Consider the following 25,735-nt stretch of genomic DNA (forward strand, 5'->3'; position numbering starts at 1 on the left):
TCCAAGATTCACCGACCCATAGTCTTAAGATACCAGAGGATTTGAAAACAAACACACCAGCACCATGTGGAGCAGATCGGGAGCTGTTTGCTGTACACAGTGGTACCATTAGGCTTGTATGGATGCAAGCTATTTTATTTTTAAACAAGTACATTAGGAAGCGTTAAAGATCTCATTAGCGTGCCAATCACAACTCCCCCACTGTTCAAAAACATTTAAATGTTTGGAAGCTGCCTGTGAATGCCTAATGAAGACTGGTAATTAAGCATGATTTGCACCAAGCAACCAATTGGTTTCTCAATTTTAATTTCTTATTTTGAGGCTGCTTGGAGCAAATAAAGTAAGAAGTGCATGGATAGGCAGTCTCTGTACCCCTGCATTGTCAGTATTATCTCACTTCTAGCTGTCTGCACCTATCCCTTTCGCCCAAATTATAAGACGATGTACTTCGTCACTATAGCCTCTCTACTATGGCCGCTTTCACCCCATACATTTAGAGCCAGTGTGGTGTAGTGGTTAAGAGCAGTGGACTCATAATCTGGTGAACCGGGTTTGTGTCCCCACATGCAGCTGCTGGGTGACCTTGGGCCAGTCACACTTCTCTGAAGTCTCTCAGCCCCACTCACCTCACAGAGTGTTTGTTGTGGGGGAGGAAGGGAAAAGGAGATTGTTAGCCACTTTGAGACTCCTTAGGGTAGTGATAAAGCGGGATATCAAATCCAAATCCAAAGGGTTCCACTTTAAACACTTGTGACTTCACCCAAAGAATCTTGGGAATTGCAATTTGTTAAGGGTGCCAAGAGTTGTTAAGAGACCCCTATTCCCTCACAGAGCTACAATTCCCTGAGTCCCCCATGAAGAAGGATTGGTCGTTGAACCACTCTGAATTGTAGCTCATGTGATTTAAAGGTACAATGTGTACATAGCCATCCATTCCTCATTGTTGAAGAAAGATTCAAATCCCAATTGGACAATACATGGAATGGAAGGGAGTGGCGCCATTTTGTCCTTCATCTCAGGCAGCGAAATGTGTTGCGCAAGGCCCAGCAGGGAGAACATGGTTTCCCCATTTCTATTTCTGCAACCAAGAGGAAGAGGTCAGTCAGTACAATCCTGTGCGTGTTTACTTGGAAGTAAGTTGCAGTGTGTCTTGTAGCAGGGTGTGTTTTGGATTGCAGCCTGAATCCCACAAAACGACCAAGGAACAACTACTAAAAAAGCAAAGCCGACCCCTCCTGTCTAGAAAAAAACAAACCCATGTACACAAACATCCCATTTAAAAAGAACTCTCTGTGGTATGTTTAGTCCTTGTGTTTTTTTGGCGATGTTTCTTTTTGCAATAACAACTATGCTTTCACATCCACTGCTACATGAAAAAATGATCAAACGACAAGAGTGGCTTTGCATGAAACAGCCAACCGCAGCAGCACTCTGAGGCCATGTCTATCGAGATAAAAAAAAAGAAAGAAACATTCCTCCCTCCAATCTTGATCTCTCCCCCCCCCCTACAACCACTTGTAATGTTTACATTGGGTGCCAGAGGCCCTCATGAATTTTGCATAAAGTATGTAGATAATAGTGTCTGAGTTCTTTTTTTTTTTTTTTTTTTTTGCAACCCAAATATACTGAAGGTTTTGCTTAGCCTGCTGGGCTTAAGGTGTGGAATAAAGCAGTTTATTATCAAAAGGATATCTGCCGAGGGAGTACAAGAATAGGGATCAGCCTTGTGAGCAGATGGGGAGAGTGCATATTTTAATAAAGGGCTCTGAAAACACCTTCCTGTCAGCAAGAGAGCTGGAAGCTGAAGATCCTGCCTCGTCCCAAAAGATTGCAGTGCCACAGGTACAGAATTCCTATAAATGCCTCAATGCAGCTTAGGGTTCCTGCTGTTGGGGCAAGTATATAGGCAGGTGGTGTGGTTGGCTGGGAATTGGGGACAGGAAGGGTTATAGCTCTGGGGCAGAAGCGTCCGGTATTTAATTGATTAATTCAGTGATATTTATGGCATTTCCTCACTTTTCCTTCAGAGGAGACCAGGGGAGTGTGTCCAGTTTGAACCCAGGTATCTCAGGCCCTTAGTCTTGACATTCTAACCATTTGCACCCCAAAGGCTGCCAACATATCCATCAACTGACCTATCCTATGCATTCAGCGATTCACATCTCTACAGCTTGCCTCTTGGATTCAGCAGAAATGTTTTCCACATTTCTGCTGAACACTAGAGCCGAGGCTTACAGCTTAAAGTGAGAAAACAGGGGGGAGACTCTGCAGACGTTACAGAAAGCCTACATGGAAAACATCTGGTTGCAGGAAATTGTACAACTGTCACATGTAGATTGTTACTGTGAAATGATCCTGTGTGTGTGTGTGTGTGTACGTGTGTGTGTGTGCGCGCGCGCATGCACGTGCACACACTGGGAGTCTGTGACCTCAGTGCATGTACATGGCAGACTATATGTGACAGGTTTCGTGCACCGCAACAGAGAGGCTGTTATTTCTAAAACATGTTCCAATAATCCCAACAAACCGAGAGTGGGTCAATATTTCATTTTCGGCAGGCTCTAATTCAAGCCGCAGCTCCTGTCAGCGCAAGCTCCCAGTCAATTGAAATAACTGAGGGGAGGAGGGAGGCAGAAAGAAAGAGAGAGAGAGAGATAAGTAATGTGTGCCCTGTACTGGAATGCCGACAGTAATACATTTGGTAATTTGATGCTTCATAAATGCAATCTTCTCGTTGCGTATGTGACAGCGCTAGCTGTCTAATTTATCTGTCTGTGTGTTCACGCTGCAGGATATACTGTATGCGAACGCATGGCTTGGTGGGGGCGAGGTGTGAAAAATAAAAATAACAGCAAGTAGAGGGGGAGTGTAGCGCCATTAAAGCGAAACGGTTCTCTCTCTCTCTCTTGCTTGAGTTGGAGGGAGAATGCTTGGATACCGAAGGGAGAAAAGGCTCCAATGCGCAGATTAATGTGCCTTCAGAAGCCCCTCCATACTGTATCGAGTGCAAGCAGAAAACAGTGGCATAGTTAATCAACACAACTCAGCGGATCCTCTCCCTCGGTAACCACATTTTAGACAATATGCAGCAAAAGTTGCTGAGTGTTAGGAAGCTATCAAGCCGCCTCACTGGTCAGGCTGATTTCTGATATCTGCACGAATAAGTTTTCATGAAAAGCCGGCCTCCGCCTTGGAAACTGATTTGAATTGGTAGAGTTCAGCCCTGCGATGCGTGAAATAGATGACACAGAGACAAACGGTGGATCAGCAGAATGCTGTGGGTGTAGCGTATCCAGTGCAGATCTCTGAGCACAGGTGTTCTATGCTGACAAGGCCTCACTGCTCTCAGCAATGGTGCTGCAGAATTCTCCAGTCAGGAGCTTCTTACTGAGTGCAGCTAATCCCAGTACAGTTTGCATTTTGGTGCCAAATTTAAAAGAGCACAAGGCATGTGCCTGTAATGTTCCCAAACTCTCCTTTGTTGCTGCCCCACATCTAACGCCATATCAGGGCTGTGAGTTGGAGATTTCCCACCTGTGCTCTAAGGAGCTCTATCGCTGCATGCATAATCATCCCCCTACATGGCTTGGTGGGGAGTCAGCTTGGTGTAATGGTTAACAGCGGCGGACTCATAATCTGGTGAACCGGGTTTGATTCCCCGCTCCTCCACATGCAGCTGCTGGGTGACCTTGGGCCAGTCACACTTCTCTGAAGTCTCTCAGCCCCACTCACCTCACAGAGTGTTTGTTGTGGGGGAGGAAGGGAAAGGAGACTGTTAGCCGCTTTGAGACTCCTTTGGGTAGTGATAAAGTGGGATATCAAATCCAAACTCTTCTTCTCTTCTACATAGCGACTCTCTGGGGTTAGGCTGAGAAATAGTGGCTGGCCCACATGAGAGCTAAGTGAAGACTGAATGTGGATTTCCCTGGTTCTAGTCCAGTGCTCTAACCACTGAACAACACTGGGTTGTCACACCTTGGGTAGCAGGCCTAGTCGAGGCCTCCTCAAACTGAGACCTTGGGGAGCTGCTGCCAGTCAGAGTGGACTATTTTAGGCTAGGTGGCACAATAATCCATCTCAGGATGAGACCATTTCCATATGTGCCAATTATATAATGTGCTGCTTTGCATCATGACAACAAAAATCATTTTTTAGGAGCGGGCTGCTGACAGTTTCTCATTTACACAATAACTGGGATTGGTGCTTTGGCAAAAAGCTTGCTGCTTTTGCTGGTTGGGTGCCTAGGACGTTCAAATGAAACCATTCTGGTATAGAAGTTACCCCTGAATCTCGTGGCAAATATCTTCCTGATGCTAATGTTGACGAATTAGGAGCTCATAAACCCGAAGGAACGCTGGAATAGATTTTATCTGCAGTAGCTTGTTTTGTCTTTTGACTGGCCCATTTATTTTGCTTATCCACCAGTGACTTGCCCTGTAGAACAAAGATGCACTTGGGTATCTCCGTAAACATATGCAGCAGATAACTTTTTTAAAAAAGGAAAAGGGAAAGAAAGAAACCTTCTCAAAGACAAATGAAAAGACCAAATGTAGGAAAGCTGGAGATAGCTTCAAAGGAATTAAGATCTTAAGCATTTTGATGAGTATTTTATGACTGTTCCTGGCTACCTTTTATCTCCATCTGCCTCTCCAGGGTTAGTACCGTTGATTAATGATACCTATTAAAGCGAGCAGAGGTGACGCACGGTCATTTTGAGGTTTTGAGACGCCCCAGGCACAGAAGTTATATAACCCCCCCCTACTCTTGCCCCCATTCCCCCATCCCCTTTGCCATGTTTATCCCAATTATTCTGTTAAGCATCTGTAAGAGGACAATGTTAACTAGCAGAACAATCCTGGGCACATTTCCTTAGAGGATAAGTACCACTGGGTCAAATGGGACTTACTCCTTACTAAGGGCTTAGGAATGTGGCATAAAAAGGTAAGGACCAAACAAGGATTCTTTGGAACTGTGCAAAGTCATTGGAGGTTGAAAAAGAACAGAAACTCTCAACAGCATTATGCACAAGTGCGTACGGAAGACAAATGGTGGGTTGTTGCTTTAAAGAGAGAGGTTGGGGGGTAGGGGAGAGAAGGAGTCTATTTTAAGATGCTTTTCATCATAAATTCAGCATCCATCCAGTGTAAGAAGGGAATGAAGAAGTGTTTTCCAAACTGCTCCACAATACTGTTCTGTAGGCAGACCTGTAAAGAACAGTGAGCAAATAGGTGAGAGCATCTCTTGCTTATTCTGCATAGTAAAGAGCCCAGTGGGGGGAAAATAAGGAATTCTGCCTTTGCCCTAGCTCAACCTGCTGGCTGGGGTTGATGGGAGTTGTAGTCTAAAACACTGGAAGGGCGCCAGGTTGGCAAACAGTCCTCTAACCCAAGGTACATAGATAGATAGGATCTGAAATGAATTCAGTTTTGGTAATGCTTGTAAGCAAATGATAAATGCCTAGCAACAGAAAGGAATCCTGTTCAAAGCTGGACAAAATATACAGTGGTACCTCGGATTAAGAACTCAATTCGTTCTGGAGGTCCGTTCTTAACCTGAAACTGTTCTGAACCCGAGGCACCACTTTAGCTAATGGGGCCTCCTGCTGCTGCTGCACTGCTGCTGCAAGATTTCTGTTCTCATCCTGAAGCAAAGTTTTTAACTTGAGGTAATATTTCTGGGTTAGCGGCGTCTGTAACCTGAAGCGTTTGTAACCCGAGGTACCACTGTAATCAGAAACTAAATGGCATACTGCTTTTTAATGTCACCCCTCCCTCCCAAAATCTTAGCTGAGGCATCCATTTTATAGCAGGGCCATCTTAATATAAGGAGGCCTCCTGGACATGTAAATATCACATGGATTTTTCAAGAGCTTATTTACATATAATTCATCCTGTGATGACAACCCTTCTGCTTACTTTAAACCTTTAACATGTTTAGATGTTCAAATGGTAAATAAAACTCTCGCAGTCAGTGGAAAGGAGCCGTTGGTGAAATCTGGGTTTCTTGACTCTCCAGCCTAGGATCAGCGATCATGTAAACAAAAGCAGGTTTGTGCATTCTCTCTCTCTTTCTGGTATGCTGCAGAAGATGGAATTTCCCCTCAAATCTACTGCAGACCATGAGTAACTTAAGAGAGTGGGGCATGCAGATGAAACATCTGGCCATTCCTTGGTCAAGTCAACAGGGGTTGATATCCCAAACAACGGCCACAAGCTAGCATTGTCAGAGACCCTTGATCATGCAAACAGGCATCAAGTGTCCTAATCACTTGGCAACTCCCTATTTTATTTTATTTTTCTCACTACACTTCTCCTTTACTGCTGATATAACTGTGTGTGTGTGTGTGTGTGTGTGTGTGTGTTTGTGTGTGTGTGTGTGTGTTTCTTGCTTTCCAATGCTGCTTCAACCTCCTTCCCTCCTGGATCTGTTGTGAGCCATGCAAATTGCATCTCCAACCCCAAGGGAGGCATTTGCATTGGGGAAGCTTGGGAGAGTTCCTCTAACTTTGCCTTCCTGCTCCTGACCTTGAAGTGGCTGCCCCTGCAGGTTTCTAATCAGCGTCTTGCCCGCTGTCGCGAAGGAAGCATCTGTCTATCTCTGGATACAGGGCGGCATGGAGCAATCAGGCTTAGGGCCAGTGCTGTGCAATCTTCTCGTTCTCCCAATCTCTTAAGCAACAACAGAAGAAAAAAAAAGCCAGCAGCGGCCCAGGGTAGAGAGCTGATAAGTCTTGGCAAGACTTGCTTTTGCATAATTACTCCCTCTTTGGTTTGCATAGATAATTTTTGACATGGTTGCACTTCTGAACTCTGCCTGCTGGCAATGTTGGGAGACTTGACCTGATAATCAAAATAGGAATTAATGGGATGTTGAAGTAGCCAAAACCCAGGAGTCTCTGAAGAGCTAATTGAAGGGAGAACCCACGGGGGGCAGAGGAGTCTTCTGAAAAAAGTTACAGATGCTGCCCTTGCAATTGTAGATTGCTCACTGCCCATTCACCGCAAGGGGAGTTGCAAAAAGTAGGGAGGAGATAAAACTACAGGGATTTGGTTTGTATTTAAATGTGCCTTCTTTGTTCGGTGCAGGGAAGGAAAACCGTTTCAGGGAAAAAGGCTTAAAGAAATAGTGTATTTGCCAGACAGCTCTGCTGTGTTGGGTAGGCAAGACCAGAGCTGAGCTCAGGATTTGAGGGGACTTTGGGCGTGATGGCACCCTCAGATGGATCCCCTAATTTGGAACATGCAAACAGAATTCTTTTAAGGCTGCACTCTTGGGCACTCTTTGGCTACAACCCCCCCAAATTTAGGGTCCCCTCCAAACTGGTGCCAACATTTTGCAATTGTTTAGCAGCACAAACCCCATGTATTGTAGGAACATGGTGGTCAGGGTGGGGGGCGTTGCTGGTTGGGGTAGAATCATAGAATCATAGAATCATAGAGTTGGAAGAGACCACAAGGGCCATCGAGTCCAACCCCCTGCCAAGCAGGAAACACCATCAGAGCACTCCTGACATATGGTTGTCAAGCCTCTGCTTAAAGACCTCCAAAGAAGGAGACTCCACCACACTCCTTGGCAGCAAATTCCACTGTCGAACAGCTCTTACTGTCAGGAAGTTCTTCCTAATGTTTAGGTGGTGGCTTACCCAGTGAGCTTCATGGCTGAGTGAGGATTTGAAGCCTAGTCTCCCAGGGTTTCTTTATCCAACACTAACCACTGCAAAATACTCAAACCAGACAGGGTTTATGCCACAAAACGTCCCCTTTACTCACTTCGACAATACATATACAAAAATGTGAATGTTGCATAGATGATTAGAATGGCCCCTAAGCAGTTTGCATCTCGTGTACTCAATTTGGTCCTCAAAGCCACACCCCTGAAATTAGGATAGATCACTGCTGTTAATTTAAAGCTGTTTCGTATACAGCCGCATTCCCAACACACACACACTCCTAATGTCTATGTAAGGTTGTCACTGGGGCTCTGCTGCTGTGATGTATGTGCTAAGCTATCCCTCTAAGTGTCAATGGTTTCAGTCTCTGAAAAGATGCTTCTCCACCTTTTACTACTTACCGCAGAGGGCTTCAGTAAGCATTTGCTCCTTTGCTTCAGTCACCACACTTTTCTCATTAAGATCTTCCAGAGACTTTTCACCCCCTCTCCTTCATCTCATCTCCCTGCCCCAACTGCCGCCAACACCCCTCTTGGTGCCCAGGGAGGTGTTCAGTGTGTGTGTGTGTGTGTGTGTGTGTGTGTGTGTGTGTGTGTGTGTTTTGCATAGCTACCTCCCTTTCCTTTCCGTTCCCTGCCTGTCAAATTAAATCCTAATTTAGCCTGGGTAAATAGCAGAATTTTGACTTCTGCAAAGATACAAAAAAAGGGGGGAGGAAAAAGAATTGAATTTTAAAACTGATGTTTATCAGTGCAGGCATTGGCTTGTTCAGTTGCAATATTCTGCCTCTGTCTGGAAATGCTGCAGTGATTTTTCCTGGGAAACAGGGAGTCAAATACTTTGCAAAAAGAAAAGTATGCAGATTGTAATCCTCTTTTTAATACTGTTTCCAAATGACAGAGTAGAAGGAGGCAGTTTATTCATCACAAGGGAGTAATGGTGGCAGCCATATTACAGCCTGGGATGATATGGTGTTGATTTGTGACTCCTGTATTAAGCCTTATGCAGTATATGTCAATCTGTAAGATACCTCTTTATGTGGTGGTGGTGGTGGCTGAAATCTTTTATCCATCAAAAATCTTTCTGTACCATCTTAAAAATTTGGGCCACTGAAGCTTCTCTCATTCTTGGGCCTCTGGTTTCAAAAAAGGAAGGGGGAAAAGGCAGCCCTTGTCATCTCAGCTGCTGTGGGGATTTCTGTGGAATGACAGACCTCAAGCCTCACTGAACCTTTTGACAGCTGCTTCTCATGTGGGCAAAAAATGTTTTCTTGAATTTCTTAATAATTAAAATCAGCATTGCTTCCAAAGATCACTGTAATGTGTTGTGTGTCTTTTATTTAAATAAGTATTTGCTATCTTTATTATTATTAATTCAAGTTATATCTCACCTCTCCTCCCAAAGGAACCCAGGCTGAAAGTAGTACTAGTGATATTTGTTTAAATGCAATAGGTTTAAAATCATTACATATTTTAAGGGCACATTTCAGAAGTTCACCAGTTAGAAATAAGCAACACATTTGGGTTGGGGGTGAGGGGAAGAAGTTTCAAGCCAATTACAAACCACCATCTAATTTACAAAGAATGAGCATCTCTATGTTTTCACTTGTTGACTTGGCGTGACACCACCCTTGGTTTGTAAATAACTTATATGCCTAGACATTCCTTCTTTATCTGAAAACAGATGTTTTGATTTCTGCAACTGCAGTGAGCAGAATGGCCATATGTCCACAGACATAGTAAACTGTAACTTTTAGGGATATGCTAGGGGGAAGAGAGAATTTTTACGTTTTCTCTTATCCTAATTTATTGGAGGTACATGGGGGCATGGTGCAGATGTCATGTGAGTCGAGACAGGTGGTTTGTTTATTTATAAATTTCTAATTATTTTTAAGTATGCCGCAAGCTATTTCTTATTGGGCAGTTTTAGAAAGTTTATGGGGAAGAGGTTTTAGAAATCTTCATCAAAGTTGGCGAATATTGGGACCAGGGGGTGGGCTCCACCTTTTGCCTCAGCCGGTTGTTTTCCTCTTCTTCATTCAAGAGTGGGAGGCGGGGGAGGGCTGCTTTCCCCCAGTCCATCCCCATATTCCCCTGAAACTTATATAGCATCGGCGTCTTCAGATCCCATTACCTACAAAGATAAATAGATATGGATTGGTTGATTGACTCAGTAGCTGTGTGAGCGACTGATGTTGTGAGGGTCACCAGACCGAGAGCATGGTGCCCACTAGTGGAGATCATGTTCTTTCAGCTTAGCCTAGGCCAGACTGTCTGAAGGGAGTATTACTCCTGTTGCATTGCTGTGTATGGTATTTACTACTCCTTAATGCCCTTTAACCAGCTTGCTCTGCCAATTGTTAAGGCGGCTAAGGAATATTTGGATCAGTTTTTGCTCTGACGCTTATGGATTTAGAAAGGTTCATCATCTGAATTGGTAGTTGTCAGTTAGGGAGGCAGGTATGTTGGTTATTCTGAATTATCACAGAGGACAAGTGAGACAGAGAGACTGAAAAATGAGCTCATGTGCTCATATACACAGGCTTCATCAAATAATCTAGAATCACAGCTAGTCTTCAATTTCATAGTCACAACCACCAACAAATTTTATATGCCCCACTCATAAACATTTGCAGAAAGGATGGGGGGAACCAAAATTTTTCAACCATTGCAATTGTGAGTATGAGGATAAAGGGTGATTCAAGGTAAGCCATTCTCATTAAGAGATGCTGAATATGTGTGCTGTAAGCCACCCAGAGTGTCTGGGGAAACCCAGCCAAATAGGCGGGGTATAAATAATATTTTTTTGTTTATCTATGTTTAATACAAGGTTGTTAGATCCAAGGAATATGGTATGTATGCTGTCACAAGCCTGCAGCTTCCAAAATGCGCCTTGCTGAAATGACGGCAGTGGTTAGGAAGTTCTGTTCCCAGTAAGGGGCATGTCTCACAGAGTAGTTTTCAAGATGATTCTTAGCTACAGCTGTAGATGTGTCCACAGATAATTCATGCGAACCACTGGTGTGGCTTCCTATTATATGGAGAAACAGCAAAGGCCACAGAACCCACTGAGTTGCAGACCATGCTTCTCCCTCCTATTGCTACATCACATTTTGTTGTACCCAAGCTATAGGACAGAGGTCTATTGTCGTCGTCCCTGCCAAAAATGGAGCCCAGGATGCTATCTTATGTTGAGTCAGGGACCATTGGTCCATCTAACTGACTTATAGCAGTTCTCAAGGGTTCCAAACAGTGGACATTCACAGTTCTACCTGCAGATGCCATGAATTGAACCTGGGCATAGCTTTCAACTTACAGATTTGAAAATAAGGGACCAGCAGGCTCAAAAATAAGGGATCAGCAGCCAAAATAAGGGATTTTTCGAACACAGCTATGTTCAACCTCTGAGCCCCTCCGAGCCAAAGGCAGAAAGCCCAGCCAGCAGCCCAACGAAGCCTCAAATGGTGGTTCCCACAGCGCAGCAACCCGGCAAAGGGGATGCAGCAAGAAAAACCACTGTCCCCTCTCCACTGGGAAGCGCTGAGCAAAGGCAAGTCCCCAGGCAACGCGGCCAATTTGATCGGCACAAGGCATGCAAGCTCCACCCCCCCCAGTCGTTCTTAGACTCCTTATTGGGTGAGCAACAATGTTGAAGCCTCCCTCCTCCCTGGCCGGCAGGGAGGGAGGGAGGGAGAGGAGCTGCTTCCTTTGAAACCCAGGAAATTTAAGGGACATCATCAATAAGGGATAGCAGCAGGACATGGCACTGGGATAAGGGACTTTCCCGCCAAATAAGGGACGGTTGACAGCTATGAACCTGGGAGCTTCTGAATGCAATGTAGATGCTCTGCAGACGCCTTTCTCCTCCACCATCCTACCAGGAGCAGGTAAAATGAAATATCTTGCAGTCAGACTTGCAGGACCAATAAGGTGGGGCTACCTCTCAACACCCCTTCACTATGTACCAGTCAGTTCCTGAACACAATTCAAAGTCCTGGTACATATCTATTAGAACCTTAGACAGCTTGAGACCAAGAGCTGTGCCCACATCATTTTGCCAAGATCATCTTCAGAGATTCTCCTTCCAAGGACTGTTCCATCAGAAGCAAGACAGTTAAAACTGGGAAGGGGCTTCTCAATGGTGGCACGTAGTTTGTGGAATTTCCTCCACAGGATGGTGTGCCTCACACCTTCTTTGCTATTTTTATACTGCTATTTTCCCAGCTTTTTTGCTAAACCTTTGTGATTTCAGTGCACTTGGATTTTTTTTTAACCTGGTATGCGTGTATCTATATAGTTTTTGCTGTAATATTCATTTTATCTTTCATTATGTAAGCAGTCCTGAGGATATTTATATTGAAAGGGGATAGGATTGCCAAAATAAGAAGCCGTTGTAGCTGTGATTGATAAAATATGGGGTCTGCACTATATTTTACGGAACTACGAAGTGCTCGATTTCGAGATACCTGTTGGGATCTATAGGACAAATACAAAAAAAGAGATCTCCATTTTAGAATGACACCCTTTTAAATGCATGTGGTTTGGCAAATTTAAGCTGCCTGTGGCCCCAGTAATGGGGGAAAGCTGGCTAAAAAAAGACTTCACTGTAGGAATGCCAAAAAAAGAAACCTGCCTGGCCATGCTGGCTTGATTTTTTATTTCAGGAAAAAGAATAGGATTATATGTTTTGCAATCACAAAAGAGTCACTGGCGTCCTTAAGACCAGGGAGAAGTGCTCTTGTCTCAAAGCAAAAATTCCTTTGAAAGTGTGAATCACTGACTCGGATTTTTGCGGTGTGGGCTTGGGGATGATTAAATGCTGTGTCTGCAGGAAATTACCAGGAGGAGATTTCAGCATTTTCCTGAATCAGCCTCAGCTGGCACACAGCTTTCTGGTGTATTACAAGAAAGCTCTGTTACGAAGCAATCTGTCTGCGCTTTGCTGGCTATAGACAAACCAGGCCTTCCTCTGCTTTTTGGTTATGCAAACAGATTTCTTAACTTCTTGCTGCAACTTTCTAATTTTCCCCTAATGATGTTTATCAAGTGATCAAGTTGTTTCCTTAAATAGCTGCCTGATTGAACTATATATCTTCAAGGAGCTTATTTTATTGGTGTATGGGAAGAAAAGGCACTCATTCTAAACTTCTGCCCCCCTTCTTTTTCCTTTTTGAGAAGTCGACCTTCTCCTTATTCAAGTAAACAAGAGCAATTTAAAGGGCTCCCATATTACCCAGCAAACACACAGGGGGTTCTGTTTGGAGCGTTTATAGTATTTGCATTAGGAGAGTGTTGGGCAGCGAAGGGAATAATGCCGGTATTGTTTACTGGTCTCCTTGCTCCTAGTGGGTGTATCGTTAGCAAAATGAAAATGAGGGAGGACTTTCAACAGAAAACTGGGCAAGGGAAACCATAGGGTTCAGCATCTTCCTGTGCCACTACATTGTGCCACTGTTTTGGCATTGCCCTGTATCACTCAAAAGCAGCTTCTCCATTTAGTTTGGGGTGGTTAACTTGTGGCCTGCTAGATTTTGTTGGACCACAGCTCCCATGACCCCTGAGCATTGGTCATGTATTGTTTTTAATATTTGGTTGGAAGCTGCCCAGAGTAGCTGGGGAAACCTAGCCAGATGGGTGGGGTATAAATAAATTATTATTATTATTATTATTATTATTATTATTATTATTATTATTATTATGGCTGGAGCTGTTGGGCATTGTGAGTTCCACAGGTCAGCCATCCCTAAGATAAATGATGCACCAGCAAAGTAGGTTGACATTTCAAACACAATGTACCAACTAAACTAGTAAACACCACTGTCAGCACTGGCAGAACGCCTCGTGCCTATTCCCCTTAGCTCTTCATAGAATCATAAGATTTTGAGTTGGAAGGGACGCTGGGAGTCATCCAGTCCAATGCAGGAGTCTCAACTAACTATACTCCCCTCTGTACTGTCAGTGTCAAAATGGGAATGACACTGGTCACTTTTGATCCACCTCTGGAAGACTGTAAGGCAAAGTAGGTGTCAGACGGCAGATCTGAGCATTGGAAACTTAGCTTGTTATTGAACAGAGGGAGGGAAGAATTTGCGACAGATTCAGAGCAGGCAGCAGTGGGTGGGTGACTTACACTCTCCTTCTCAGCCTCTTTTAATCTATTCTGGGGGGTTGGGGCAACTCCGAGAGCAGGTTTAGGTTGCAAATGGTGGGGAGGAAAGGGGGTGAAGTCCCATTTTGCGAGTGGACCCCATGCACAAAGTCCAGTTAGCACCACATTGGATTCTACCCATGCCTGTCCAGCCGAGAGCCTGGCTAGATGAAAATCCAAGTGTTGCAGAACGGGAGGTGGTGGGCTTTCCTTTGCTAGAAGTTTTTAGCAGAGGCCAGATGGCCATGTGTCAAGAATGGTGTAACAGAGGGTTTTCCTAAATTGACATGGGGTTGGACTACATAACCTTGGATGTTCGTTCTAACCCGGTGGTTCTCTCCTTGCACAGAAAGGCATGCAGCCACTTCAGTGCATGTATGCAAGGTATCCAGAAACAAAGACCTAACTGTGCTCTTTGTTGTATATTTTTCAGCAAGCTAGTTTGTTTGGGCCCAGATGTCACCATATTTGTGGATATATACATTGTGATGCCTAGGAAACCATGTACAAGAGCACCCCAGGAACTGTGTATTTGCACTTGTAGGTGATGCCTGAAGAGTCGCAGCTGCCCCGCTTAGCTTCCCGTTCTGAAAAAGGACTTGCTGATTTAATTATTCAAGATTGAGGGAGAGGCCGTGAACTTGAGGCCTCTCCGGATTGTCTCGGAAGGATACAAAAGGAGCATGAAGCACGACTGCAGATGATTGGAGAAAAGTTATGCAAAACCGAGGGGAGGCAAGGATGGCCAGCCGCTCACTTTGAAAGACTTTTGGCCTACCAGATGGCACGGGGAAAGGCTCACTTCTTTTGTTGTTTTACAATTATGTCTCACATTGTGTGCCAAAGGGTCCTAGATAGCCAAGAGGTGGAGCATTCATTGCTGCATTAGAAGATGTGCTCTAATGTCAACACACCCTCCAACATTCCTCCATTGAAAATAAGGATGTCCTAACAACAACAACAATTTTACTATTTATACCCCGCCCATCTGACTGGGTTGCCCCAGCTACTCTGGGTGGCTTCTAACATATACAAAAACATAATAAAGCATTAAACATTCAAAAAAGCCTTCTCTATACTGGGCTGCCTTCAGATGTCTTCTAAAGGTTGTATAGTTACTAATCTCAGGGGTCACATAACTCCATACCTGCCAACATTTCCCCAATGAAAATAGGAACGTCCTAAGGAAAAGTGGGACATTCTGGGATCAAATCAGAAACTGGTATGGCTTCTGTAAATCCCTGGAAGTGTCCCTGGAAAATAGGGTCAGTGTCAGGAAGACTTTAACTGGCCTTGCTCCACTTGTAGGGCATCAGTGAGCAGCTGTCCTCAGGATGGAGGTCCAGCGTCCCAGGAACAGTGGGCAATACAGCCCTCTTTTGCAATGCTAGGAGCTAACTGCTCTAACATTGCTGGCACAATAGAGGCTATCGGTGCAAAACCCCAGGGGCTTAAGGTGAAACCGAACATCTGTTCTGAAGTATCGTAGAACTGTATTTGAACACACATTCACTGGCCTGGTTCATGCATCATGGCTAAACTAAACAATGAGTGCTCACAGAGAGGGGCTCGCAGTTGTTTGCTCTCCCTCCCCACCAGGTCCATCTTACTGCCGCCTGTGTCATCCAAATCGAGGCTTACCTGTATGATTAAACACTCTCCCCGCTAAGCATGAGTTCTCGCCAAGTTTTGTTTTTGGCTAGAGCTCATGGTTCGTGGAAAGACAGCTTCATCATGACTCCTGGTTCAGACCACATGCTTATTTAAACCATGGCTCAGCAAAATGCAGGGCAGAAGCAAAAAGGTCCTGCAAGAGCTCCTCTCTGGCATCCCATAGATTCATGTGATCTACATTCTCCTGCTTGATTTTTTGTTTTAGCATCCCCTAGTGTTTATCCCCATCGTCAGTCAGTTTGGAATAGCTGAGGCCAGGCCTCAGCCACTGTGGTGCCAAGGAGCTGTTTTTAGGAAGCTGGTGAATATTTCACCCTCTGTAATCCGGGCTGCAAAGAGCCAGAAGCAGAGAACAGAAAGTACTTACAAAGGCAAAGAGTTTGAGATGACTCATGTAAATGAGCCAAGCCGCAGTCGTCGGGGGAGGGGTAAAGCAAACACACACACACACACACACACACACACACCACAACCCCACTCCTTTTGAGAGACCTGAGCCTGCCTAATCAGTGAGAAAATTATTTCCCCACACCGAATGCACCGGTGAACAAAGCCATCACATCTTTCTAAGTGATTGAGGGGAGTCTCTCTACATTTTTCATCATTCTATCTAGGGTTTTAGAAGTTCCTGACGCCCCAGAAGAAGTGTGAAGTGGAAGGAGAGAAATTGCAAGGTAGAAAGACTCTGTGTTAAGAACAAGGTAGAAAGACTGTGCTGGGTCAGGCCAATGGCCTGTCTTGTCCAGCATCATCTTCTCACAGCGGCCACCCAGATGCCTCTGGGCGTTTGAATTTGTCCTCTATGAAGCCACTGCAAACTGGTGGCTAACATAAAGGCAGTACCCCACCCCCTTCACTGAATGCAGGAGGAGGGAAGCAGAATTTCACCCACTGGCTGCACACCCCAAACTTGGATGCGCCAGCTGCTGCTACCACCCCCAACCTCGTATCCATTTATTTGACAATCATGAGAAAAAGCCCGATCTGCATACAATTATTCCTAGTGCTCTGGAATCCCAGACCAATCAAAGCTTCAGATTGCCAGAAAGAGCCTTACATGGCGAAAGTTGACTGCCAGAAATGTGCCTGAGATGTGTGGTCAGCGGGCCAGCCATAGGGGAATACACTTGCCGAATATTTCATGCCATTGCTGCTGCTGCTGCTACAACTCCTGTGATTCCGCAGCGGCAACTAAAGCAAGCTGTCATTCCACAGGAGTGCAGGAAAACTTCAGGAATACAGCAATGACTTCAGGATTCAGCTTCCTTTACAACCTCGGCATTCATTCTAAAAAAAGCTGCTAGCTTTTCTTATGGTTATGAAGATGAGCTTGAATGTGTTCAGGCTGGGCCTGCTGAATAAGGAGTTGCTGAATGAGATCTCCAGTACAGTGGTACCTCTGGTTAAGAACTTAATTCATTCTGGAGGACTGTTCTTAACCTGAGGTACCACTTTAGCTAATGGGGCCTCCCGCTGCCACCGTACAATTTCTGATCTCATCCTGAAGCAAAGTTCGTAACCTGAGGTACTATTTCTGGGTTAGCAGAGTCTGTAACCTGAAGCGTCTGTAACCTGAAGCTTCTGTAACCCGAGGTACCACTGTAGTTAAAGGTGGAGCACAGAGCATGGCCAAGAACAGCCTAGCCAGTTGTTTCATTTTTAGACCAGTTGCCAGATAAGCAGGCAGCAAGGCAAGTGGCCCCACTCAAATACTACTTAGGTAAAAGTAAAGGGACCCCTGACCATTAGGTCCAGTCGTGACCGACTTTGGGGTTGTGGCGCTCATCTCGCTTTACTGGCCGAGGGAGCCAGTGTACAGCTTCCGGGTCATGTGGCCAGCATGACTAAGCCGCTTCTGGCAAACCAGAGCAGCGCACGGAAATGCCGTTTACCTTCCCACCACAGCGGTACCTATTGATCTACTTGCACTTTGACGTGCTTTCAAACTGCTAGGTGGGCAGGAGCAGGGACCGAGCAACGGGAGCTCACCCCGTCACGGGGATTCGAACCGCCGACCTGCTGATCAGCAAGTCCTAGGCTCTGTGCCTAGGGGGTAAATTGAGGTAGGCAATTGATCCAATATCCAGTACCCTCCAGGCCTCAAGGCAGTCCTGGTACCCAAGATCCTTTTAGTAGGATGTGCCAGAATTCATCATGGGAATCTTCTGCATGCAGGAGCGGCCACAGCTGTGTGCCAATGCCTTCACCCTCCTGGCAGCCATGTCATTTCCCTTACCAGCACAGGGTGTAACAGAGCAGTGGCACGGTTGCAACTGCGTGGGGGGGGGGGCAGCAATGGCGGACCTTGGTGTCTCAAATTCCAGTAGCACCCTGTCCGACGCTGAAATCTGGCACCTCTGCCTTTCACCTTCCATTGGATGTCATTGTTGTGGCGCATGCTGCAGCACCCCAGAAGCACCCGGTGCAACCACACTAGTCACACTCCCCTGCATCTGCACTTAATAATGGTGCTACGACTGGTGCACATGCACAGCCCCGAGCCTGCCACCCTGCCCTGCCTCTGTACCATCCCAGAATGCAGCAGCAATGCTGCGGTCAGGAAGGCAGTTTCATGGCAGTTCCGCTCCACGCCAGCCGCTCCTGTCTTGCGTGTCCAGCATGAGCTCTTTCTCTGAGACTTTAGTGTCGTGTTGGTTCCTTCCTCCAATGAAGAAAGTGGAATAAGTTGTCCAAACCAAAAGAAGTGCTGCAAATTTGCTCCATTTGTGTAATTTATAGTGGTTGCAAAATTCAGCTTTTTGTGGCACAGAAAGAATCTAGACTGCCAGGTCAAGAATCTTTATCTTCTATATCTACTTTCTTGATGCTGCAACTGACCCTTCATAGGTAGGCGCTTTCTCTTACCGATCTTTCATTTACATTGGTACCTCGGGTTAAGAACTTAATTTGTTCTGAGAGCCAGTGTGGTGTAGTGGTTAAGAGCAGTAGACTCGTAATCTGGGGAACCGGGTTCGTGTCTCCGCTCCTCCACATGCAGCTGCTGGGTGACCTTGGGCCAGTCACACTTCTCTGAAGTCTCTCAGCCCCACTCACCTCACAGAGTGTTTGTTGTGAGGGAGGATGGGAAAGGAGATTGTTAACCACTTTGAGACTCTTTAGGGTAGTGATAAAGCAGGATATCAGATCCAAACTACTACTACTACTACTACTACTACTACTACTACTACTCTTCTTCTTCTTCTTCTTCTTCTTCTTCTTCTTCTTCTTCTTCTTCTTCTTCATTCTGGAGGTCCATTCTTAATCTGAAACTGTTCTTAACCTGAGGTACCACTTTAGCTAATGGGGCCTCCCGCTGTCGCTGCACCGCCACCGTGCGATTTCTGTTCTCACCCTGAAGCAAAGTTCTTAACCTGAGGTACTATTTCTGGGTTAGCAGAGTCTGTAACCTGAAGCGTCTGTAACCCGAGGTACCACTGTATTGAAGTTTGGGGGTTTGGGATAGTTTCATCCTGTGTACATTTTTCTGCCTCTGGACAGTACCGAAATGCGAAGAAATAAAGATAGGTTATACTACAGCAAGTTTACTACTAAGTCACATCAGATCTGCTTCAAGGAAGCATTCATACATTAGACATTTATTGAATTGCATTCGTTACTGTTTTCATTGTGCTTCCGATGGCCAAGGAAAGCTGTTTGGATCATTGATGCCCTTGTCACGTAGCTGCGTAGATGAAAAGCATGTTCGATCAGGAAGCTCAGAACGAGCTCTGATATATGACTTCTACCCTGTAATACTTTGATTTCAATTATTTATGGACTATGAATGATGGCACGGTGGTGTGTTCTATTTATGTAATATAGACTTGCTTATTATGGACACCTGTTCGGGGATGCCTTTGAGAACAATTGACTTTCAGGAGATGAGGGATTGAATATGCATGAAGCATGCGCGGGCTAAGTCAGGTGCATGTTTTATGGAGTTTTCGAGAAGGATCTCACGGGCACATTAGCCACTTAAGATCCTCAATCACCAGGTGAAAATACTCTGGGCCCATTAATGCTGCTAGATTCTGAAAGCTAAGCAAGCCTAGGCCTGCTTGTTTCCTGGATCGAAAGCTTCATGAGAGTCCCACTTAAGTGGTTTTGACATCCCCCAAAGCACAGAACATGAGGGGAGCAATCCCAGTAAGCAAGGATCTAAGATGCAACGTTGTGATGGGGTTTCCCAATTATTGGAGTGACTTCTCCCACACAACTTCAGTGCTAAAACCCCAAAACAGATGGAACAGGAAATTCTTTTGCAAATGCATGCCAGTCGCATCGCTGAATTGATGTATCTGTTTTATATGCTGCTAGCACAGTTTGTACTGTACACCACTAAGGGACTTTAACTTAGCACTACATTGAATTCCTATCTAAGTGTGTTAGGCAAAAATATTTCACATGGTTTTGGGTGGGGTTTTATTTTAGTATTTTAAAGACTATGTTGATTTGATTTGATTTTTTTTCTACTGTTTTGATTTTTACAGTTTTATTGCTTTTGTTGTTTCTTATTGTTTTAATTATTGTAAACTACCCTGGGATCAGTTGATGAGAGTGGTTTAAAAATCCCTTCAGTGAATTTTGAGGGTGCATTGGGGACTGGAAGAGACAGGAGAAGACGAGGAGGTTCTGTTGCACGGAAATCTGTTGTGTGATCGGAGGTGTAGGGTTGGATATGACCCCATGTGCATAGGCAGAGTTTAGTGGCAGCAATCATTAAAAGCCATTAAAAACAAGAAGTTTAATGTCATGGCCTACAATGTTAATCTCTTACAGGTTATATCGCCTTAGTTAGTCCTTGGAAGACCAGTGTGGGGTACACTCAGAACGGATTAGTACATGGCACGAGAATATGCAATGCAATGGCACAAAAATATAACTTGAAATGCATTCTACATGACATGAACAGAACATGCATAAATAGCAAAGCATCAATAATAATTGGTACTGCCAATCTAGCAGTTTGAAAGCACATCAAAGTGCAAGTAGATAAATAGGTACCACTCTGGCAGGAAGGTAAACGGTGTTTCCGTGCGCTGCTCTGGTTCGCCAGAAGCGGCTTAGTCATGCTGGCCACATGACCCGGAAGCTGTACGCCGGCTCCCTCGGCCACTAAAGGAGATGAGCGCCACAACCCCAGAGTTGGCCACGACTGGACCTAATGGTCAGGGGTCCCTTTACCTTTTACTGTTCAATAAAAGAATCCCTGGCCTCTCCAGACTCACTTCCTGTGTATGCATCTGTCTAGTCTAAAATGTCCTACTCCAACTGTCTCTCTGCTGTTCTTGATCTTAGATAAATCTTTTGCTTCACTTGCTACCTGATCCTTCAAACCCTGTGCATGCAAATCATGCCCCGCTCCGCCAATTTGGGTATAGGAGAAATCCTATTTGCAGCAGTCCTTCATTCCCTCCAAGCTGGGCCTGCACAGAAAAGCCCTTCAAGCAACAGACCAGAGCCGAGCCTTCGGAACGTCTAATTCATTGGCATACATTTCCCCCCCAGTAGTGCATGGAAAAAGCATCTCTGTGCTCCCATTAATGCTAATGAAAATTGCATGGCTCATTCTTCGCACACCGAACACAGAAGATTTCCCCCTAGACGTCAACTTCTGTTGTGTCATGTTTTGTCATTTTTAATTTTTTTTGTAAACTGACACTGCATAACAAGATACTGAGCAGGGTTTGATGAACGTGCCTCCCCTCCCCTGTTTGCTAACCTTCCTGTGGCAAATCAATAGTGACAGCAGCATGCATGCTAGATTTGGAAGCAGGAGCTCGTCTGTCTTTGAGATGGTTGGGATTTCTTCGTAGGAGAGCTCTTGCACTGGATTTAGCAAGGAGACTGGAAACAAGGAAAGGGCAAGCCTAGACTCACGTCCGTGGAGAGGACTGTTGCACTCGGGTTATGCTTGCAGGCTTCCCATATGAGTAATAATGCCATCATATACAGTGGTACCTCGAGTTAAGAACTAAATTCGTTCTGGAGGTCCATTCTTAACCTGAAACTGTTCTTAACCTGAGGTACCACTTTAGCTAATGGGGCCTCCTGCTGCCGCTGCACCGCTGGCACACAATTTCTATTCTCATCCTGAAGCAAAGTTCTTCACCTGAGGTACTATTTCTGGGTTAGCGGAGTCTGTAACCTGAAGCATCTGTAACCTGAAGCGTCTGTAACCCGAGGTACCACTGTATTAAAACAATATTATTGCTATTATTACTCTAACAATTCACTGCCTGCTCTTCACTCTAAGGCAGGCTTCCTCAAACTCGGCCCTTGTTGTTTTGAGACTACAATTCTCATCATCCCTGACCACTGGTCCTGCTAGCTAGGGATCATGGGAGTTGTAGGCCAAAAACATCTGGAGGGCCGAGGTTGAGGAAACCTGGTATAAGGTTCCAGGGCAGGCTACAACAATATACCCTCCCCCCCCCACCATCACTATAACAAATAAAATGACAAGTCAAAGTTGTCAGTTGCAGGGTCCACCTTCAAAAACCAACTCCAACCGTCACAGAAAGCCTGAGCCAATAAAGGCCTTTTAAAAGATGCTCATTGTCCCTTTGAAGAACAGCCTAGTCTAGTCAGCAGAATCTTCCTTGAACCACCCCAATGGCCGACCCACCTAAACAGTGCAATAGAAATAAGTCCTTGGGTGTTTGTGTGCAGTTTATACAACCTGCAAATATTGAGCAACTATGTTTGACTTACTTATCCTTTGAAGATAGTGGCAGACTTCAGATCAGCAGGATGAGAAGGATGAAAGGTGGAGGTGGCTTCCTTTCATCGTTTTTCGGGAATAATGGTACATTCAAGCAAATGTAACATGCTTCTCACTTCCATGAGCAGCGGAAAATTTCCTATGGAAATATTGCAGGGTGTAGCACTGGGGGCCAATGGTCAAGCAGCCTGTTAAAGCTGGGGGGGGGTTGTTATTATGATTATTTTATTGTTATGCTTTCTGTTGTTACACTTCTTATTAGGCTTATTATTATGTTTTAATTTTTGATGCTCCATAAAACATGTCCTTAACATTGTACACTGCCCTGGAATCTTTTGAGAAAGGGTGGTACATAAGCCAAAATAATAATAATAATAATAATAATAATAATAATAATAATAATAATAATAATAATATGCAGCAGCAGGGAGGACCTACAGGTATTAGGCAAGCTACCAGCATGAGTTTGACCAAACTGCGGGAGGCAGTGGAAGAGAGGAGTGCCTGGCGTGCTCTGGTCCATGGGATCACGAAGAGTCGGACACGACTAAACGACTAAACAACAACAACAGTGGTGTTGCACATGCAGTTCCTTGCTGCTCACTCTCACCTCCCAACTCCATCTTCTTCCCTTGCCTCCTGCCTACCTCCCTGCACATTTTTATTACTATTATTATTATTATTATTATTATTATTATTATTATTATTATTTTATTTGTACCCCCGCTCTCCCCGGCCGGAGCTGAGCTCAGAGCAGCTAACATCATAAAACGAACACAGTATACAAAGAACGTAAGAACATAAAAACAGGCAATCAATTAATTAAAATACATCTTAAAATTAGTTCAGAGCAAATTAAAATCCAGACAGATGGCAGCCCACTGGTAAAATTGAGAGTGGTTAATATTCTCCAGGGCCAACTGTTACCACTGGTCTTCTAAAGGACCTGTGAGCGGGCTAGGAAGCCTCTTCAATGCTTGTTCTTATACAGAAAGAAAAGAATCAGACTGAACCCCGACCAGAGACCTGGTGAAATAGCTCCGTCTTGCAGGCGCACATGAGTGGCGGAAGGCGGAGGGAATAAAAATTATGTGTATTCAGTAGGGTGGCCCGATGTCCTGTTTGGCACCTGACAGAGCTAGTATGTTCAGCTCTATCTGGCCTGGTCTTTTCTTTTGCTGTTTTCCTCCCCCGCTCACATGTAGTTAGATGTGCCCAGCAAATGATAGGTCTGATAATTTGGGGAGCGGCTGGCAGCAGCGCGGCTGTGTCTTCACCTCCGTCCTTCCCTCATTCCCTAAGTCAGTTGCTCAGTAGTGTCTGAGGGAGGGAGGTAAGAAGATGGAGTTGGGAGTCAAGAGCGAGAGCAGGCAGCAAGGAATCACATGTGCAACACCGCTGCTATTGTGCCTAATGCCTTTGCTAATTACTTAAAACTACAAACGCTCCACTGAAATTTGCAGCAGGAGCAACCGTGTGTGGCCCAGTGGCCTTTCTTACACTCTTTATGAGAGAGAATGCAGGGCACAGGTAGACATGGATATACAGTTATATATACAGTTCAGTCAAATATATATGAATTCCACTGATTTCAGTTGAAAAGGAAACTATGTACCTCAGCCTCTCCCCCTGAAATCAATGGGACTTAAAAGTGCTTAGCTTTGATTGGTTCAGGTCCTGGTTTTTCATTTTAGGGGAGTACAAGGAGTACAGCATTCATTTTATCTAAGCTGCATCGCTTTACTTTTGTTATTATCCTTTTATCCACCCCCATGATCCTGCATGATCTTCCTTGGTTATCATAATAGTCTCCGGCATAATTTCCCCCGTATCTCTTCTTTATAGAACAAACACTTTCCTGTATTTTGTGATGGGGGAAGCTGGATTTGCAACTGACACTGAGAAGGCGGATGCATTATAAAACGATATTTGGATTTCCAGCAGAGCTGTCCTATTGATTTCCCCTTAGTCACATTTGAACAGTTTGATTGATCTGTATGCTGAGGGTACAGGCTTCTGACAGATGAAAACGCTGACCTTTTCTCAATTGCTAGAAAGAAGATTTAATGATTGTGATATGGACCGGCCATTTGAGTGTATTTAAACTGGGCTCCAGATGAAGCTTTCAGAAAGGGCCATGATTGGCAGCGTTTTCCCCAATTAAACCCTGTAAGGCAGCGAGATATTTCTCTTCTTTGAACACGAATGTATTTTGCCTGATTATTGGTAAATGACGCCTGAAAAAAAGTTCTGCTGTTAAAACTTATTCTTTTCTCTAATATTCAGATTAAAAATAGCAAGCTACCTACAGATCATATTACCAAGAAAGCCTTCCCCCTCCCTTCCCAGATTATGCAATCAGAATAATTAATATTTAGCACATTATTTTTACCCCGCATATAATATGCATCCTGCCTAAGAAGTTTAAAAACAATAGAATCGTTTTTGTGGCTGAGTATTTTTAGAAGGCTTCGCTTTTATTGGTCTTTCAGGGAATGTTTAAACGGTTCCCGTCCCCCCCCCCCCCGAACCTCAATTCTCATTTCTTAGAATCCAATTCCAAATGCGCTGAGGTGCCATTGGCATTCCTCATGGGCTCTGCACTGCTAAAATAGTGAACTTCATCATCTCCTGGCTGCAACTGCAGATGTAGATTTGCGAGGCTTAATTAAACCTCAAAAATAATAAATCCAGGAGTCAATTTAGTTCCAAATATTAAAATGTCAAGCAAATATAGCAATTTGTTATTTCTAATTAAAACACGGGCGGAAATAGTAGGCATGTAAAGCAATTTTAAAAGCGGAACTGGTTTCCTCCGGATAAGACACCAGAGGCCAGTTTGGCCATAGCAATGTTGTAAACGTTGGTCAATACTATTCAGCAATAATGGACCTTTGAGGCTCAGGGGAGGCTTAGAAACTTCTCCACTTAATTCCCTCTCTATAGAGACGTGTTTAGTAATACAGCAATACGGAAGAACTTGGAGGATACATTTTTGGACTAGCTCTTGGAGTTATTCCCAGTATTTTCTGGTACAGTTCGCACAGAGCCCGTTGAGACAACTTAACTACTGTGAGCTGGCTTTCTTGCACCTGTCCGTATTCATTCCCTCGTCAGAGATTGCCAAAGACAGACTGCGTATACAGCACATTTCAAGTACATATAAATTTAATAAATAATAATAGGAAGAAGAAGAACATTGGTTGCCTAAAAGAATTCTGGGCCCTGTAGTTTATCCCTCACAGTTAACATCCCCAGAAACCCTTTCTATTATGTATTTTGTGTTTTTATATTGTATTTTTAATAAATAATAATAGTAATACAGTGCCCAGAATTCCTTGGGGGGCGGGGGCGGAGATGTGCTTTGAATGTGCTTTAAAGGCACAGCTTGTATGTAGCCTTTGTTGCCTGAGGAAGAAGAGCAACTGGTACTCACTCTTGACCTGAGTCCAAGTAAAGGTTGTTTTGTTTCAAGTTGTTTTGGTACCTAACCCTTGCTGCCTTTTCCTGACCTCCAAAAT

General features: G+C 44.6%; 1 protein-coding gene and 1 long non-coding RNA gene across 2 annotated transcripts in view; one reads left to right on the top strand and one right to left on the bottom strand.

Moving 5' to 3' along the window:
- The window catches only part of LOC310702127, a 164,149-nt gene extending 149,024 nt beyond the window's left edge, over window positions 1-15,125 (bottom strand). Inside the window, exon 1 of the long non-coding RNA XR_014523273.1 lies at window positions 14,936-15,125. This is a non-coding gene — a long non-coding RNA (uncharacterized lncRNA). The remainder of the gene's footprint in view (window positions 1-14,935) is intronic.
- PRICKLE2 (prickle planar cell polarity protein 2) overlaps window positions 1-25,735 on the top strand; it is a 259,498-nt gene that overhangs the window by 91,181 nt on the left and 142,582 nt on the right. The window lies entirely within an intron of this gene.

The sequence above is a fragment of the Podarcis liolepis genome (assembly GCF_965112155.1).
Source record: "Podarcis liolepis genome assembly, chromosome: 2".
Taxonomy (NCBI): Eukaryota; Metazoa; Chordata; class Lepidosauria; order Squamata; family Lacertidae; genus Podarcis; species Podarcis liolepis.